Below are 12589 nucleotides of genomic sequence, written 5' to 3'. Positions count from 1 at the left end.
CTTGCTTTTATTTCTTGTGCTATGGGAGTCCTGTTAAGGAAGTCTGATCCTAAGCCAACAAGTTGAAGATTTGGACCTACTTTTCCTTCTATAAGATGCAGGGTTTGTGGTCTGATTTCAAGGTCCTTGATCCATTTTCAGTTGAGTTTTGTGCAGGGTGAATAGTGCAGCAATCATTCAGGGGAAGATTGTCAAAGTTCTCTTCCTGCAGGAGTTGTCAGTCTCCACTAATATTTTATTTTAGAGTCCTCTTCACTCACTCATTGCACTTTCTTCTCTCACATTAGCCAAGGAAGTAACTTACCACCATGAATGCTGTAGTATATGACAGTCAAATAAATATCTTTCTTATTTCATGTTGTTTCTTACATAAACTAGAGATATACCATGGTGATGGAAGATTGATGGAAACTGGATATTTCTCTGGCTTCCAAGTAAGGCCTAAGGAAATCACAACAGCTTATCAGGACCTCTTAGCTCTTTTTGTGTTTGGAGAGTTTTAGTACTACGATGGTACAACATGACAGGTCCTTCTCAAACTCTGCTATCGTTCTTATTTTTGTTTATATACTTATTTTATGTGTTACAAGCTAAATATCATACACATAACTTGTATTTAGCTTTTAAAACCCTAATATTTTAATCATAAACCTGAATATAAAGTCCAGTTTATATTATATAAAAAATTGAATATATAGTTCAAATACAATTAGGCATTTGACAAAAATCAAAAATAACTTGATTTTTAAGGATAATTCTTTTTATAGAGAGCAAAGTATTTTCTATAATTGGGTACTGTTAATAATAACACTAATCAATAATACAGACAAGTGATCATTTTATGTGTATTGCTCAGAAATTCTTAAAATTTAATTTATAGTGTTCATTAAAAATCACATAGAACATAAAACTACTGTGCAAAATATTTTTATACTGAAAGTCAATGAATTTACTTGCTTCTGGAAATCATTTGAATCATGGATCCCAGCTAAAGTATATTTTAAAAATTATGCCTGAATGAAAATGAAAATGTATAATAAAATGTGCAACTTCAAATGCTTAATTATTGGGAATAATCTTATACCTTAACCTCCGTTAGCAATTATCACTACAAAGAGATCATTCTTCTGACCTTACAAGATCTTCACATTAGCTATTTTTTATGAGTCCTGTATTCCACCCAGAGGAACTCAATTCCAAAGGGAGTTGAAAGCCCACAGTTTTAGCTATGAGCATCATGCAAATTTGAATCACTCTTCAAGGTCTGCTCCTTGATGGTTCATGTCAGGTTTACCATTTCTGAAATATTATAATAAATAATCATAGTTGGATTGCTTTTTTTGAAAAAAAAAAAAAAACAGAGGAAATATATGCAGTAATCCATGCCCTTATGGAAAATTGGGTATGGGATTTTAATCCTTATTTTATTCAGGAAGAAAATAAACATGCAGCACTGGAGAAGTACAGAACAGAATTGTGAAAGCTTTGTGAGCTTTTAAGTGTACTTTTGAGTCATAAAATTCATGAGCTTTTCCAGAAAATTTCAAACTTCAATATGTTAGGCTCTTGTTGACATGTTATCATCCTATTATAGAAATGTCATACTTTATGCCACACACAAAAACAATTTGGTTAGAAAATTTATGGGATACTGTGATTTCAGTACAGAAATAAGATACAATCAAGTGTTTATCTGAACTGACACAGGGCTTTATTTTAGGGAATTTAAAACAAATGTGGTACAAATCAGCTGTGCATGTTTTTCCTGTAACAACCAAAAAAATTTGGAGAAAATACTTTGTGCTTTGTATTAACTCATTAATTTTTTCTTGCCAGGAAAAGGGCCAGTAGAGAAATGCGGTGCCCATTACTAAATGCTTCATCAAACCTAATAGATACTAACATCTCTAGTTGGAACCAGAAAGGAAGGAAAAAATGGAGACTTACATTTATCAAATGTCTTTTAAAGTCAGCCTCTGCACTTGGGCTTTTATACAGGAGTGCAATATAATGAACTCAGTGACCCTGTGTAACTGAGAGGTCCCTGATGTGAAATAATGGCTTAAAGACAAATATTATATCCACTTCTTACTGAAACTCAAATCATGTGATATTAAGAATAATAGGAAAATGTATAAAACAAAGGAATCCAAATTGAGGAAAAGTGGTTGACTATATAAGAAATAAAACATTTGGAAGAAGAGACACAAATAGATTAATTGTAGCCGAGTTAGCAAAGTGGAAGAGGCTGAAACAAATGTGTCTGCAATGAGGGAAAGGTACAGGAGTATAGTTAAATTATGGTAAAAAAATTAATTAAAAATCATCTAAAGCTCAATACTCAAGATATAGTTATCTACACAAGCATGAGGGATTTGAAAATGATTCTGTCTCTAAATGGCTGGGATTGAGAAAGGGTTGAACAGGTAACTGCTTAAGCCTTGAGGTACCATTCCTTTTTTAAAAATTGAATTCATGCACCACATAGAGAAAAATGCTTAAAAAAAATAAGGAAAGATAGCTTCTTTCTTAGTTCAAAGTAGCAATTCTAACCTTTGCACAGTGTCCAGCATCTCATAAGAACACAATAATGACTACATACATGAGTGGAGGCTGTCCCAAAGCAATCCCAATAGCTGCCTGTTGAAGAAATAGAAACTCGGGAAATGTATTTATTTTAATGTCATATAGTAGTGGGTAGAATTGAGTACCCCTTGTCAATTCAGTGATTTGCCATCTACATCATACTAGACATTTTCCATTGAGAAATAAAGACATAAGTAGAAAGGAAGAAGAATATATCTCTGTTCATCAAATAAATCAGATAATGTTTGTATCAGTGAAAAAAATTAGAGTTTATGAACAAATTGGACTTTGTGACAAAATGAAAAATAACATTTGACTTGCATACAGGAGTTTTATGGGAGTATTAAAAGATTAGACCACTCTTACAACCAAATTAAAATGATTGCAAGCATTAAGATTATGCAAGTCATCAGACCTCAAATTGGGGTGTGCACACATACATGGAAGCTACCTGACCATTTTGGATAAATAAGCAAGGCTATTCAAAGGAAATCATAATTCATATACTGACATTTTATATATACTAGGTGTAGTCTGCCTGGACTGAGAGAATGTCTTTTGTTGAGGCATTATGTTACATAGTTCATCTTTTCTTTCCTTATCTAAACTATTAAAAAATAAAGGCAAATACTTGCTCATGGGTAGGGTTCAAAGTTCCCTACACATAGGCAGATCATAATTTTGAGGAAACTGAAGGTTGTAAAGGTTATAAAAGGTAAGGATCAGCCAGGTGTGGTGGTGCATACCCATAAACCCAGCTGCTTGTGAGGCAGAGGCAGGAAGATGGCTGGAACCCATGAATTCAAAATCAGCCTGAGCAACATAGAATAATCACATCTCAAAAAAAAAAAAAAATTAAGAACTATCTATGCTTTAAGAAAGAGAATACAAAATCGCAACTATAAAATCAGGCATGAATATAATATTTATCTGGAATTTTAAAAAAAATCATAAATTCTAATGCTCCAGCATTAGATTGCTTGTGAATTCTAGGTTGATTTCTTGTGAAATTGTTTTAGGCAATTTACCAGAACTACTTACATAGAAATGTTCCATATTTGCAATCTGTCTTCATTTTTCGTCCCAGAATAGTGTACAACTAACAGTAACTCCAAGCAATAATACAAATCTGTTTTAGGAAGTGGCTCTGAAACTTGAGGTTCATTAGCTTCAAGGTCATTTGCTCCTTCCTCCAGGCCACCGAAGACACAATTTGAAATGAGTGGTAGTGAAGCTTTCCTTCACTATTGAAATCACCACAAATCATGGTAGGGCCACGGTTCTTGGACATAGTTGTGCTGAGGGTGAAGAATGGAAGTAGAAAAAGATATTTTGGTCTATGCTTGAAATTCAGAACATTGAAAAAGCATCATGATGAATTTAACTTAAAGACTACATCATATCTCCAGACATTTACCTGTGGCCAAAAAGTCATGACACATTTTGAGCTTCTCACTCTAAAAAAAGTTATAAATCTGAATAACATGTATGATACCACTATTTTTAGGCAGTGGACAAAAGTCAGCACAACAATGTGATCATAAAGAGTTGGAAATTTAAACGTTGAAATTGCCACTTAACAATCACATTTTCAAAAAATTGAGGCCCATAGCTAAGAGTGAAAGGGGAGCTCACAGAATGAAATATAATATTTGCAAACATATATAGTCAGCCTTTCCTATGTAGGTTTGGCGTCTGTGAATTCAAACAGAATTCAATCCAATAGAAAATATGAAGAAATCTTGTATCCATACTGAACATGAACAGACATTTTTGTTTCTTGTCATTGTATCCTAAGCAACATAGTATAATAGATTTACGTTGTACAATTTATAGGTGTTTTAAATGCACAGAGGAATACACGTAGAGACTATGCAAATACTACATGATTTTCTGTAAGTGATGTGGGTATACACAAATTTTAGTACCCATTTGGTTCCTGAAACCGATCCTCCACAAATACTGAGGGGAAACCACTGATCTGATTAAAAATAGGCAGAGGTCTGGAATAGACATTTCTCTCTCTGTCTCTCTGTACTGAGGATTGAACCCACAGGTGTTTTACCACTGAGACAGATCTCCAGCCTTTTTTATTTTTATTTTGAGACAGGGTCTCACTAAGTTGCTTAGTCCCTCGCTTAGTTGCTGAGACTGACCTTCAACTTGTGATCCCCTCTCTTCCTGAGTCACTGGGCTCACAGGCAAGCTTCATCACTCCAGGCTAGTGCTAGACATTTCTCTAAAGAAGATATACAAATGGGCACTAAGTAAATGAAAAAATGTTAAACATTCCAAATATTTGGAAAATGCAAAATGAAATCACAATGAAATACCCCTTTTTATCTATTAGTACGATTTTTACTGAAAAAAATTCTTGGCAAGGATATAGAGAAATCAGAAGACTTGGTAGCAGGAATATAAAGTGGTACAACTGCTATGAAAAACAATGTGGTGTTTCCACAAAATGTCAGCAATACAATTACAATATAACCCAGCAATTCCACTTGTAGGTGTATAGTCAAAATAATAGAAATCAGGGACAAAATCAGATATTTTTACATCGATGTTCAAGGTAGCATTATTCATAATTGGCAAAAGGTAGAAATAACCCAAATGCTTAATTTCAGAAGAATGGAGAAACAAAATAGGGCATGTAATATATATACAATGGAATATTATTCAGCCTTAAAAAGGAAAGATGTTCTGACATATGCTGCAATACAGATAAATTTGGAAGACTTCATTCTAAGTCAGATAAGCAAAAACAAACAAATATTTAATGATTATATGATTTTGCTTAGGTAACCAGATGGTTATATGATTTTTCTAGGTAACTAGAAAAATAAAAATAATAGAAACAGAAAGTAGACTAGTAATTACCAGGGACTTAGTAGATGAAGAAGGGAAGAGTTATTGCTAATAGGTAGTTTGACCTTGGGGTAATGAAAAAGTTCTAGAGACAGTGGTGATGGATATACAATAATGTATATCATCTAATATCATTTATTTAAATTATATTTAATTGTCTACTTGTATACTTAAAATAATTAAAATGGTAAATTTATATTTATATTTTACCAAAATTTTTAAATATTAAAAAATAATGAAAACATCTTAGAAACTAATTCAATAAAATATTTATAAGACCTCTTTCAAAAATCTCCAAAAACTGCTGAGAGAAATGAGGAAAGAAGGGATCAAAAAAGATATTATGAACATTAATTGGATAAATCAATATTATAGAAATATCCCTTATCCCTAAAAAGATCTGAAATTTTAATCTAATTGTAATCAAAATCCTAGAAAGCATTTGTTTTGCAATACTTCAAGAAATGGATTCTATATAATGTTATATGCAAATGCAAAAGATCTAGTATAGTCACAACTATTTATTTAAAATAAAAATAAAGTTCAAAAATATATGCTACCAGATTTATTTTGTAATTTACTATAAAACCATGGTAAATAATATTATGTGGTTAAGGTGTCAAGATAGGCATATAAACCATCAGAATGAATATGAAGCTGAAAATTAATAAATTTATATATATATATGTAAATCGATATTTACATATATATATGTAAATCGATGTATATATATATAAATCGATATTTCTCTACATCCACCAAAACAAATCCAGAGGAAAAGGACAACTAATTTCAAGACAAATAGATATCTGTATGGGGGGAAAAAAAAGAAGAATAAAGAAAAAACACCAGTATTGAGCCCTTTCTACATATAAGGATATTTAGTTGAAATAGATGGTAGATCTAGGGGTAAAAGTCACAGCTAAACCTGAGGCAGAAGGGAGTGGGCAGGGCTTTGCACTTGCCTAGGTAGCTGCTCTTCCCAGCCATGGGCCTGCAGTTTGCGGGAGACTTTCTTAGGGTCCTTGACCTGCTCCCAGTCTTTTTCCTAAGAATTCAGTGAGGTCAGTGAAGGAAGGCCTGGGAGTGGCCACATCATGCTTGTAGTGCTAGGTTACGTCTCTCACACTGACTCCCCTGTGGCCTTTAGTCAACAATTTTAGCAGAATTCTCAGGGCTTGATGTGTTCTAGCCAGGGAAGCAAGTCCTTGCCTCCAGTCTCTCCTTAGCATTGAAGGTCATTTTGTTGTCCTGTGACCTTGGCTCTCTGAAACATTTAAGAAAAGTTGCCGTTTTGCAAGTCATCTGTCCGTTGTTGTCGTGTGGTGGAAGACATGCTCTAGTCCAGTTTTCAGCATTCCAGGTGGAAGCTGGAAATCAGCATCATGCCATCTAGACAGGTCCAAAAACGTCTAGAAAATTGAAATAGGCTGAGGTATAGATCTTTTCATGCTTGATGGATATATTTGGCAAGGTCTAAGATGGCACTATTTACAATTACATGGTAAGAATTTTCTTCATTTCATTTAATTTTAGTACAATAAACTAGGTGAAATGAAAGTATTGAAGGTACAATTAAGTTATTTGTTAAGTCTTGATCAATAAGTGGTTTCATTTGTGGTTTTTCAACAAAATTAAAGGGAAATTTATAAAATGATGACAGATGGATTGAAGATCAGAGTCCTGAGCCGCCATAGTAGAATACATTTCATTTTTACCTACTTGTTTATACATTAAAAAATTCTCAATATAAAGGAAGATGAGAATGGATACTAAAACTTTTTCTCATAATATGTACTATTCATCCATGAATTCTTAAAGTAATGGAAAATACAAACTCCACCTAAATATTTAGCAATGAATTTCCAATAAAGTGAATTTATCATTTATATACTGATACAGCTTGTAATGACAGCTCAATTAGAAAGATGTCATTTCAGAGTCTTAGGTCCATAGAAAATTTTAACAAATAATGAATGTAGATGTGTGTTGTTTGATTCAAGAAGCAAAATAAGGTAATCTGTAAAATATAATTTCCAAAATATAAGCATATTACATGAGGATAAAATACTGAGACCTGAAGAGAAACAGGGAAAATCAAGTAAGACACACTTACCAATGATAAATAAAATATCATAAATAAAATATCAATTAAATAAAATATTTAATTGATTATTATAGGTGCCAAACTTGATGTGTATTGGTTTCTTTGTCATTAAATGCCATAGCAGATTGTTTTTAAAGTGTCAAAGATGTATAATACTTTTGATGTCATATTCTTTTCATGTATTTAAACTTTATAAATGCATGTGCCAAGTTCAAATGTGATAAAGGTATATACATTGTGAAATTATTTTAGGAAACTTGACCAAAATATTTAAAGATCCCTGAAGTAAGACACAAATCATTCTTGTTAATATTTCTCCTCCCATGATAAAAGAAGGAATTGGAGGTGTAAACTTAATAGGTTTCAGTGACGCTTTCAGTCATAGGAAGGAGCCCAAAAAGAACAAAGGAAGAAAAGGAGGATGTGGTTTAAGTTGTATGTAAATGTGTGATTCTAAACTGCTGGTTGAGCATTTATCTATATTTAGTTTTTATTCCACTCAATTATTGCTACTGTTTTTAATAAATCCAATTAGAAATAGTGCATTAGCCAGCCTTTTCTGAGAATTGCCCAGCAAAGAAGGTCCAAGGATCAGAGACTATGGAATTGATAAACTCCATTGTATGAATGTTGGCTGCCTCAACTCTTTTTTCTATGTACTATGCTATTCCCTGGGAAGGCCAAGATCTACACTGAGTATGAAATAAAGAGGGAATCATCAGCAATTGTATAGTGTGGTACTCTGACCAAGGAGAACACATTGAAATACCATTATTTCTTTGGAATTATGGGAGGTGATTGTATAAAAACTTAAAGAAACCTGGTAATTCAGTAGCTAAAATTTTTCCACTAATATAGTTCACTCATTCCTGCAGACAGCATTACATAACCAGAGGGCATTGCTTACCAACAGGTTCTTAGGAACTGGATTCAGGATATAATATGCCTTTTCTTATATTTATTATTTCACAACAAAAGGTTAGTACATCTTTAATGTTTGATTTTTGATAGATGTTTAGATAGACTCTGTAACATTAATAATTCCTATTTGTTTAGATTTTTCTAATGTGTGTTATTGACGGCTCGTCTTTCACTTTTTCCTGCTACAGGAGAAAATCCCTCTTCATCCAAACCTTGGCAACCAGCGTGCAGGCAAATAACTTACAATTTTTTAGTCTGATGCTCCAACTGAGACTTTTTGCTTTAGTGTGTGATACAAGAAGCAGGGATCCATGGTGTTCTGGACATCACAGCATTAAGAATGTTAGTAACATTCGGAGTAGGAGCAGAAGTGTCCAGATTAGACCACTCCTCAAAACTAGATCCTCTGCTCAGGTCTTTTCTTTCCAAGCCTGTTTGCAGGCTTGTCTCCAAATCAGTGTATGTACTGCACAGTAGCCTGGGCATATTCAAATAAGACACAGTGTTTTCTCACTAAATACAGGTTTCAGATTACAAAAGCATATTACTTTATAGTCTGAACTACAATTTCTTAACAACTTTTAAAAGGTCTGTCTTTGTGAAAAATTGACAGGTAATCAAATTGTCCTTGAAATGCTTATTAATACTGCTCTTGGAAGTGAATATAACTTTTCTCAACAGTCCATCTGCAGATGCTCTCCTCTTCTGATGTTATCATTCAGCTTCAGATGAAGTTTGTTTAGAGGACATAGGAAAAAGTTATTTATTTAAATATGAGAGTCAAGTTCAGTACGAAGGGATGTTGATGCTCTGAGGGACACATGAAAACTGAATTCTGATGGAGTAAGAGGGTCTTATTCCCTCATCCCATTTTTCATCCTATCCTTAAGTGGGAAGCAAATTCACTCTGTTTAAACAGTTTCGCTTTCTCACTCTACCAAGAGAGTAGAATGGCATCCATACAAGTAAATGTGCCCCTTATGTACCACACTTACGTAGAACACATTGTCATCTTATGATTGTGAAACCAAATGTGTTTGAAGTTTAATAAGTAGCGAGAAAAATGTGAAGCTCTATTCAAGTACACTGTAGATCTCAGGATAATAAAAGGTTCCTCAAATATGCTCTTGCACAACTACTTTTTGATTACTAGCATTTGGAAGATATAGATGATTAATCATGTCTTGCATTCTTCCTCCCAATCACTGTTCTCTTCATTAGTATTGTCTATTCAAGTTCATCAGCACATAGTTTTTTTTTTTTTTTTTTTTCTCAATTGATTTAATCTTTTCTCTGGTGTATAGTTATTCTGTATTATACAGTTTCTCAGAGTTTTCTTCATGGTTTAGCAATTTTCTGATTATTAACATCAGTCTTCTTACTATTTTTAACTTTAGTACAGAGTCTGTTGTAGCCCATGTAAGAATTTTCTCATTTATTTGAGGGTCTATCACATATTTGTACATAAACTTCAGGCTACAGCTTTCTCACTGAAAGATATTCCCTAAATTGTTTTTGTAAATATTGTCACATGTTGTTTATTACTTTGGTTATTGTTCACTTTGTCAGAATTCTCACTATAGCTTTTCCACTCCATGAAATGGGCATAATGTCTAATTATGGAGGGAAACAAAACAAAACAATAACAAAAAAAACCAAAAAAACAAAAAAAAAACAGTGACTAGTTCCTAATACAGTAAATATGGGGTACACTTCTTAGTATAACAACTTAATTTTTTTATACACCCCCACTCAGTGCTGATTTGATATCATATTAAATCATAGCTTGAGAGACTTCAAGTCTGTTAAGTCACAGCCAGCAAGTATACAAGCCCATTGGTTACAACCTGCTAGTTGCCTTGACTTACATCCTCATCATTCTTACCTCTGCCTTTCTGGTCACATTGCCTTTTATTTTACTCTCACGAGGATATTCATCATTGTATTTAGAATCCACATGGAAAATGCAGGCAAAAACCTCCTCTCAAAATCCTTAACCTAATTACACCTTTTTCTATTGAAGAGAATATTCACAAATTGCAGGGATTGGGTTGAGAGACATTGGGTGGATAATATCCAGTCTGCTATACACGCAAATGATATCAATATTCAAATCACAGACATACAAAAATTTATCAGGAGATTGCCTAGGAAAAACTGCTGAAATTTACAATTTGGAAAATTGTGCCAATGTTCATGTGATTGTCAGTATAAAGAAAATATCTCTGCTTGGTATCTGCAAAGTGGTGCCTTGTAACACTCAAGACCTTAACTAGCTATGTGAAGTTGGGCAAGTGAGGCTTCAAAATCATCTGTAATGGGGCTTCTCCTTGATTATCATCAAGTTATTTTCAGTAATAATTTCACATTTATATCAGTTTACTCATATATATATATATATGTGTGTGTGTGTGTGTGTGTGTGTGTGTGTATAAAACATGATATTTTTCTTCATGTGATAGAAACTTCAAAATCCAGTAAATATTTTGCATATTTATTATGATATTGGTAAAATGAGCCATTTATGGCATTTGTGAGGTGCAAGAGTCAGCAAATCCCATACAATTTTTTAGGGAATGATTGATTATATCTAATTCAGAAGACTATAGATTGGTGAGCATTTGGAAGTAATCAGGCAGAGACAACAACAACAAAAACAAACAAACAAATCAGAAAACTGGTGATGACGATAATGACAGTAATATCATTGCCAGAGATCTCTAACTCAGAAACCACTTGGTAAGTCTTGACACATTGAATGGACAATTACTAAGCATCTTTAAGAACTGATTTTTCTACATTAAAGTGATTGATTAGGATTTGATAAAACTTATTGAAGAAAAAAACTAAGGTCTATTTATTATGAGGGAAAATTACTATATGGTAAAACAAAAATATTTTTAAATAATTTACTAAATCAAATGTGCTATTTAATCTTCCTGTGCAGTATTGATGCATAGGTATAATAATTAAGAAATTAAGATAGGAATTATCTTTATGAATTGATTTTGAGATAAAACAATCCTTATACAAATATTTCCATTTGTATTCTTCATGGATATGGGATGCAGTCCAATCCAAATGTGCATAGATTGCCTATTATGACCTTGTCAATAACTGACATTCTCCAGAAAGTTTTTGTCCTCAGAGGTAAATATAATCACATGTGTTGTGCCACATCAAGGTAACAGAGGACCAATAGGTAAATCATACTTTTGAATTAATACATAGTATAATAGATGTTTAAGACTTCCAAAAGTTACATTTCAATATAGACTATTTTGGTACCCACGGCATGCTTTCAATGGTTTTATGTAAAATGTGCATATAACTAAGTCATTTATAATGTGTTTCCTTTATAATTTGTGATATACAATTCCAGCCAATGAGAGAATACTGGAAATGCTTGCCATGTTAGAAATATTCAAAATTAAATTATTTTTGAATGATCATAACCTCTTATTTATGGATTATTTTACTTTTTTGTTCTACATTAACTTACACAGATTTACTAAGCACTGTTCATTGACAACAATACTAACAGCAAAGCCTTTTTTACAGAAAGGATTATTTTTTCCTTATCACAAATACACTTAGAATAGAATATGTAAGTTACCATCCCCATTTTACACTCAAGTTTAGGAAAACAATGTTCCAATCACAGAGCTACTTGATGAAAGAACATAGTATAAAAATAGGAGAAATTTTCTTAGTCTTATTTACTTGTACTTCTTTACACAAATGCAACTTCCATAATTTTTGCCACCTCCCCAAAAGAGCAGGAATTATGTTTATTTGTGTAGACTCATTTATCAACACACCAACATACGCAGATGAGTAATCATTGCATGTATGGGAAACTGGAATTATTTTTTTTCACAAAATATGGGGAAAAAAGTCTTAAATATCTCCAAAATCTACTGGTAAATTCATATTTGAAAAGTCCTCTAGTAGAAGTAGTCGATGAATTATTTGTTTCTCAATAGGTTGAGGATCAGGAAATTAAATCTCTTCCCTGTCATTCTGCATTGATAATGCAATATTTTCTGTAGATGTGATAAGAAAAATAAATGCTTTACTTCCTTATAAAGAAAGAGAAAGAGAATA

This window comes from Sciurus carolinensis, chromosome 12 (genome assembly GCF_902686445.1).
Source record: "Sciurus carolinensis chromosome 12, mSciCar1.2, whole genome shotgun sequence".
NCBI lineage: Eukaryota > Metazoa > Chordata > Mammalia > Rodentia > Sciuridae > Sciurus > Sciurus carolinensis.
Note: the sequence above shows the minus strand (reverse complement) of the source record.